The following is a 7,553-nucleotide window of genomic DNA, read 5'->3' on the forward strand; positions in this document are numbered from 1 at the left end:
AGAGCTTTCTTTTGGTGGTATTTGATCACCTGTGCGATTTTTACTTTTTGCGCTATAAACAAAAAAAGAGCGTAAATTTTGAAAAAAACAACAATATTTTTCACATTTTTTTATATGAAATCCCCCCCCCCCCCAAAAAAAATGTAAAAATCAAAATTTTTTTAAATTTTTGGCCAATTTGTTTTCTGCTACCTATGTTTGGTAAAAAAAAATCGCAATAAGCGTATTTTGATTAGTTTGCGCAAAAGTTATTGCGTTTACTAACAAAGGGAAAGATTTCTGTCATTTTTGGTGTTTTTTTTTTTAACGCGTAATGGCGGCGATCTGCAATTTTTTTTGCGGGACTGCGACATTGCGGTGGACAGATCGGACCCTTGACTGACATTTTTGACACTTTTGGGGGTACCAGTGACATTACTGCAGTAATCAGTGCTATATATATGCACTGTTACTGTAAAAATGACACTGGCAGGGAAGGGAATAATTTTATTGGAGAGGGAGGGGTTAATGTATGCCTGGAGCTTACTGACGTGTGGGGGGGGGAGGTGACTGTGTGAGCCAGGGACAGATCGGAGTGTTCAGCTATGCTGAACACTCCGATCTGTCACTCCCTGTCACTTGGGAGATCCGCCCGCTTGTGTTTACACAGGCGGGCGGATCTCCACACTAGATCCCTGACGATCGGGGCAGAGCAGCGGCGATCGCCGCTGCTCCTCCCCTGGCCCGACTTCCGCTGTGACTGAATACAGCGGGAGCGAGCCTCCGGCGGCGCTCAGCGCCGCCCACAAGGGGGAGTGTCTGACGACGTAGGTCTACGTCGTCAGACGATAACGAGCCACTTTGCCGCAGTAGTACTACGGTACTCAGTGGCAAAGTGGTTAAAGTGCAAGTGAATAAAGTGTCAGCGCTGCTTAAATGTGTATTTGTGTATCCATGTACTAATACATTAAGTCAATAATGTGGTAAGTGAATCTAATGGGAGTGCTTTCAGAATTATAAATCAGCTGCTGCACCGGCTGGGCTCTAATGAGGAAAATCGCAGGGTCTGCATCCCTTTAGATGTTATTTTCTATTGGAAGTATCTCACCAAAAAGGACATTTTGGTTGCAGGGGATGCCAGAAATCTGACTTGTGTCTTAGGCAGACTTCTGGGAAAATTAGTGAGCCAATCACGCAAGCAGGAAATTATGTTTCTGGGGGGAGTCCTGTACACATCTGTGCAGAAAAAACCTCCAGGTGGCCATATTGCATTGCATTTTACAAAAAAATTAGAGCTTCAGATTGAAAAGGAAAGGTAATTTTTAATAACATTCAATTACAATATGATTTGTGTCGCAATTGTATACGCTATAATATTTATATATTTTTTCTACAAAAGTGGAGTTACCCTTTAATGAAATTCTGCAAAATTTGCTTGGAAAATGCACATTAATTTCAACACAAAGTTGAAGTGGAAGCTCTCACTCAGTGAGCTTCTTTGGAAACATTTCTTTTGGAAAAAAAGGTGCACCCCATTTCCTTTGTTACTCCTTTCATCTTAACCTCTTGCATACTGCCCACCACAGATATACTGCAGCAGGAGGGCTCGGCTGTGCACGTGCCCCCATTTGCCAGCAAAAAAGCTGATTTATGGGGCCAGGGGCTGCGATTGCTCCACGTGGAGAGAGAACGGTGGTCTGCTGTTGTAAACACAGCAGACCGTTGTTCTCTCTGCTATCAACACAGAGCTCCTGTGTTCCTGCTATTTAGGAACACTGGTCTCTGTGTTGATGTCACAAGCCCATCCCCCCACAATTAGAAAACACCCCCAAGGCTCACATTTAACCCTTTCATCCCCCCTGGGCTAGCCTCTTCCCTGCCAGTGTCATTATTACAGTAACAGTGGATATTTTATCACTGATTACTGTAGTAATGTCAGTGGTCCCCCCAAAAGTGTCAAAAATATCAGTCAGGGGTCTGATCTGTCCACCGCAATGTCGCAGTCCCGCTAAAAATCACTGATCACCACAAATACTAGCAAAAAAATTTCCAAAAATAAAAATGACATAAATCTTTGCCCTAGTTTGTAGATGCGATAACTTTTGCGCAAACCAATCAAAATACGCTTATTGGGATTTTTTTTTACCAAAAATATGTAGCAGAATACAAATTAGCCTAAAATGATGAAAAAATTAGATTTTTACATCTTTTGGGGAGGTCGGTAGGAGGAATGTTATATAGCAGAAAGTGAAAAATATTGTTTTGTTTTCAGAATTGTCACTCTTGTTTATAGCGCAAAAAATAAAAATCGCACAGGTGATCAAATACCACCAAAAGAAAGCTCTGTTTGTGGGAAAAACGGACATCAATTTTATTTAAGTACAGCGTCCCACGACTGCACAATTTTCTGGTAAAGTAACACAGTGCCGAATTGCAAAAAATGGTCTGGTCATTAAGGTTTTAATTCTGTGTTTACTCTACAAAAAAAAGTTTTGGCTATACATACTTTTTAAGCTTTAAACACACCTGCAGATTGGGTTGAGCAAGATTAATCTGCTTAGCCCCTTACATCCCTGCAACAAATGTGCCCATCCACAGGGCATAGTCAAACATGGGTGATCTGTAGGGAAGCCAGCTATGGGGATCACCACACTAAAGTTGCGTATGCTCTCCAATGTTTTACATGTGCAATTCAATTACCCAACCTCCCTGAGTTATACTTGACTATAGGAAAAGCAGGGAAACAACTGTATACATTGTAGTTGTTAATATAAATGATTTAAAATCAATCATTTCTGCCCTTAATCTAAGCATGTAAGGCCTCTTTATTGTCATATACACCTTTCAGTAGAGATGCTGGTTGTAAAGTACACTATATTACCAAAATAATTGGTATGCCTACCTTTACACGCACATTATATTTACTGCAGTAGTCAGCCCCTCCTAGGCAAAGCGACGTAGTACTACGTCGCTCGCCCAGGAGCCTGCAGGGGGCAAGCGCGCACCGTCGGAGGCGCGCTCCCGCCCCCACTCGTTCACGGGCATCCCCGCGTGAGTGAGCGGCAGGTCCGATGTCCGCCGGCCACTCGCGATCTCCCGCTGGAGAGGGAGAAAGGCAGGCGGCTAATGTAAACAAAGCCACTTGCCATTCTCCCTGGTGTAACTGCAGAGATCATACGATCCTGCTATGTAGGATCGTATGTCTCTGTGGTTACATCACAAGCCACGCCCCTTTACAGTTAGAATCACACCCCTAGGGACACACTTAACCCCTTGATTACTAATAAAGTTAACCCCTTCCCTGCCAGTGTCATTACAGTAACAGTGCATATGTATAGCACTGAAAACTGTAGTAATGTCACTGGTACCCCCAAAAGTGTCACAAATGTTAGTCAGGGGTCCGATCTGTCCGCCGCAATGTCGCATTCCTGCAAAAAAAATTGCAGATTGCCGCCATTACTATTTAAAAAAAAAAACAATAAAAATGACATAAATCTTTCCCTTAGTTAGCAAACGCAATAACTTTTGCACAAATCAATCAAAATACGCTTATTGCAATTTTTTTACCAAAAATATGTAGCAGAAAATAAATTGGCCTAAAATGTTAAAAAATTTAGATTTTTACATTTTTTTTGGGGGGGGGGAATTTCATATAAAAAAGTGTCAAAAATATTATTTTTTCAAAATGTACGCTTTTTTTGTTTATAGCGCAAAAAATAAAAATTGCACAGGTGATCAAATACCACTAAAAGAAAGCTCTGTTTGTGGTAAAAAAAGGGACGTCAATTTCATTTAGGTACAGCGTCTCTCAACCACGCAATTGTCCGTTAAAATCACGCGGTGCCTGGTCTTTGAGCAGGAAAATCCTCCGGGGCTTAAGTGGTTAATAGCATCTCAATCTTAGTCCGTAGGGTTCAATATTGAGTTGGCCAACCCTTTGCAGCTATAACAGCTTTAACTCTTCTGGGAAGGCTGCCCACAAGGTTTAGGAGTGTGTCTATGGGAATGTTTGATCATTCTTCAAGAAGCGCATTTGTGAGGTCAGGCACTGATGGACGAGAAGGCCTGGCTCACAGTCTTCACTCTAATTCATCCAAGAGCTGTTCTATCAGGTAGAGGAGCAGGCCAGTCAAGTTCCTCCATCCCATACTCACTCATCCATGTCTTTATGGACCTTGTTTTGTGCACTGGTGCGGAGTCATGTTAGAACAGGAAGGGGCCATCCCCAAACTGTTCCCACAAAGTTGGATGCATGAAATTGTCCAAAATATCTTGGTATGCTGGCACCTTAAGAGTTCCCTTCACTGAAACTAAGAGGCCAAGCCCAACCCCTGAAAAACAACCCCACACCATAATCCCCCTGCATCAAATTCTTTGGACTAGTGCACAAAGCAAGGTCCATAAAGACATGGATGAGCGAGTTTGGGGTGGAGGAACTTGACTGACCTGCACTGAGTCCTGACCTCAACCCGATAGAACACTTTTGGGATGAATTGGAACCAGGCCTTCTCATCCAATATCAGTGCCTGACCTCACAAATGTGCTTCTGGAACAATGGTCAAACGCTCCCATAGACACAGTCCGAAGCCTTCCCAGAAGAGTTGAAGCTGTTATAGCTACAAAGGGTGGGCCAACTCAATATTGAACCCTACAGACTAAAGCTGGATACACACTATCCAACTTTTGTGGTTAGATTTCCTTCAGATTTACCTTTTCTATATAGTGCAAGGGCCTGCCTGATTGCATACAAATTGAACGTGTTTAGGTTTGACCTCATATTATATGGTTTTGGTAAGTCTAAAGGAAAAAGTCTTCAGAAAATCTTATAGTGTGTATGGCCCATAAGACTGGGATGCCTTTAAAGTTCATGTGCATGTAAAGGCAGGCGTACCAAATCTTTTGGTAAAATAGTGTATTTTCTTAATACGTCATATATTCAGTGCTAAACTTCTACCATCTCTGGATTTAGAATTGGGAGTCAGAAGGGGAAGAGAATACAGAGAGAAGCGCTGGAGCATCAACTAAGTACGTAGCACTTTGGAATTTTTTTTTTTTTCCTTTAAGGAGGCTAAGAGAAGGACAATTAAAAAAAATAAGTTTATATCTGCTTTAAATGTAATATAAAAATTATTATAGACACAGGAAAAATAGAAATAAAACATAACAAGATGCAGGAAGTTTGTCTCAAACAACAAGTCACAATACACAACCCTATCTTCTTCTAAGGCTACATTCACACCTGAGCGTAGCGTTTTCGCGCGTTTTTTACCGCGATTTACAGGCGTTTTTTGTGCAGGCGTTTTTTGTGCAGGTGTTTTTAGATTGAATAGAGACCAATGGAAAACGCCTGTAATCTGCCCAAAAAGAAGCTCATGTACTTTTTTGAGCGTTGGGCGTTTTGCTCACAGCGTGAAAACGCTCAGATGTGAACAGGGGCCATTGAAATGAATAGGACTTGTCTTGTTGGGCGTTTTGAGAGCTGATCCTAGAGCAGAAAAACTCCCCAAAACGCCTACATGTGAACAGAGCCTAAATCCAACTTCATTGTCTATAAGGCTCCGTTCACATGTGGGCGTTTTGGGGCGTTTTTGGGGAGTTTTTCTGCTCTAGGATCAGCTCTAAAAACGCCCAACAAGACAAATCATATTCATTTCAATGGCCCCTGTTCACATCTGAGCTATTTCACGCTGTGAGCAAAACGCCCAACGCTCAAAAAAGTACATGAGCTTCTTTTTGGGCAGATTACAGGCGTTTTCCATTGGTCTCTATTCAATCTAAAAACGCCTGCACAAAAAACGCCTGTAGAAACGCCTGTAAATTGCGGTAAAATCGCGGTAAAAAACGCTACGCTCAGGTGTGAATGTAGCCTAATGGCCTTGCCACAAACTGGAAACCTTGAAGAAAATAATTCTGTAAGCACGTCTTTTCTCAGCGCATCCAAGAAAACATAAACCAGACCGGAGAATAATAACTGTTCATATGACATAGTTATACAGTAATCCCCCGCTACATCGCGGTTCAGTTTTTGCGGTCCCGGTAATTCGCGGTTTTTTTTGTAATGTTATTTTACTATATAAATCATTAAAAATGAAATATTTTTGTGTTTTCCATAGCTCTTGCTATGTCTCTTAGTATCTTTTATGTGTTTAAATGAGTTTCTATTGTTTTAAAAGTGTGTTTAAAGACCTTAAAATGCTTCTACACGTACAGTGACAGTAAAAAAACATGCCTACAATGCATTTTAATAGGGTTTTTCTATTTCGCGGAATTTCACTTTTCGCGGCTGGGTCCGGAACGTAACCCCCGCAATGGAGGGGGGTTTACTGTACCTGAATTTTTTTTTTGTTTTGCTTGAGTTGACCTTCAAGCATATACCGTACATCAGACATCATATCTAAACACTCCACCAAAGCAAAATTTCATCACTACAGACACCAAAAGAATTAAAATATAAAAAAAAAAAAAATATCTGACTGCGATGTTAAATAAACCGTACCCGTCATTCAAGTTTTTAATTAAGGATTCAGTGTTGCATCTCTACGAAGACATTAAAATTCAGGTGCAGTCATTAATCTTTCTAAACGAATTCACCTGTGGCTAATAGTGATGTATTTTCTATGAGACTTGTCATGGACTGCAAACTGCATGCATAACCACTCCATACTTAATTACACAAGGGATTATCGTTAGTGTCATAAAGATAAAACCATGCTAGAAGCACTACATAGATTTCCAAGCAATGCACCATTTCATTTTTTGTTAGTAGGAACATAAGTATTTAAGAATATTAAAAGTTAATTTACATCATAGCTGAACTGACGTGACAGGTCACAAAGAGGTCACGCTCTAATGATGCCTAATGAGAATATCTTAATTATCATAAAATGAGTCGACATGGTAACAATAACAGATAGACCTTACCTGCTATAGAAGATGTTGAATGTGAGCCGGCATCAAGATGTAGCTTTTAAAATGATTATTAAAGAAAACATATAGCAAGAGAGCTAGGCTTGGCTTTGAGCGTCTTTGGAGAACAAGGCTGGTTCTGGACCTTGGAAGTGAAGGCAAGCATCTAAGAGAAGAAGATCCAGAGAAGGTTATACTGAGAAATATGTTTTTCTCTCGATCTAAACATTAAAAAAATTGAGAGCTTTTCAAAGGTATATGATTACATTTCATGAGCAGTATGATATTGAAAGAATATAACTACTGCTACTTCTACAGAGGCATCTCATAAAATTAGAATATCATCAAAAAGTTCATTTATTTCAGTAATTCATTTCAAAAAGTGAAACTCATATATTTTATATAGATGTGTTACACACATAGTGATATATTTTAAGCATTTCTTTCTTTCATTTCTGATAGTTATCGCTCACAGCTAGCGAAAACCCAAAATTCAGTATCTCAGATAATTAGAATATTAATAATAATAATTAATAATTAATTAAATAATAAATAATTAATAAGTAGACCAATAAAAAAAAAAAGGATTTTTTAAACAGAAATGTTGGCTTACTGAAAAGTATGTCCATGTACAGTATAGTATGCCAAATAGATATGAGAACACATAG

This window comes from Pelophylax lessonae, assembly GCF_965119305.1.
Source record: "Pelophylax lessonae genome assembly, chromosome: 8".
Classification (NCBI taxonomy): domain Eukaryota; kingdom Metazoa; phylum Chordata; class Amphibia; order Anura; family Ranidae; genus Pelophylax; species Pelophylax lessonae.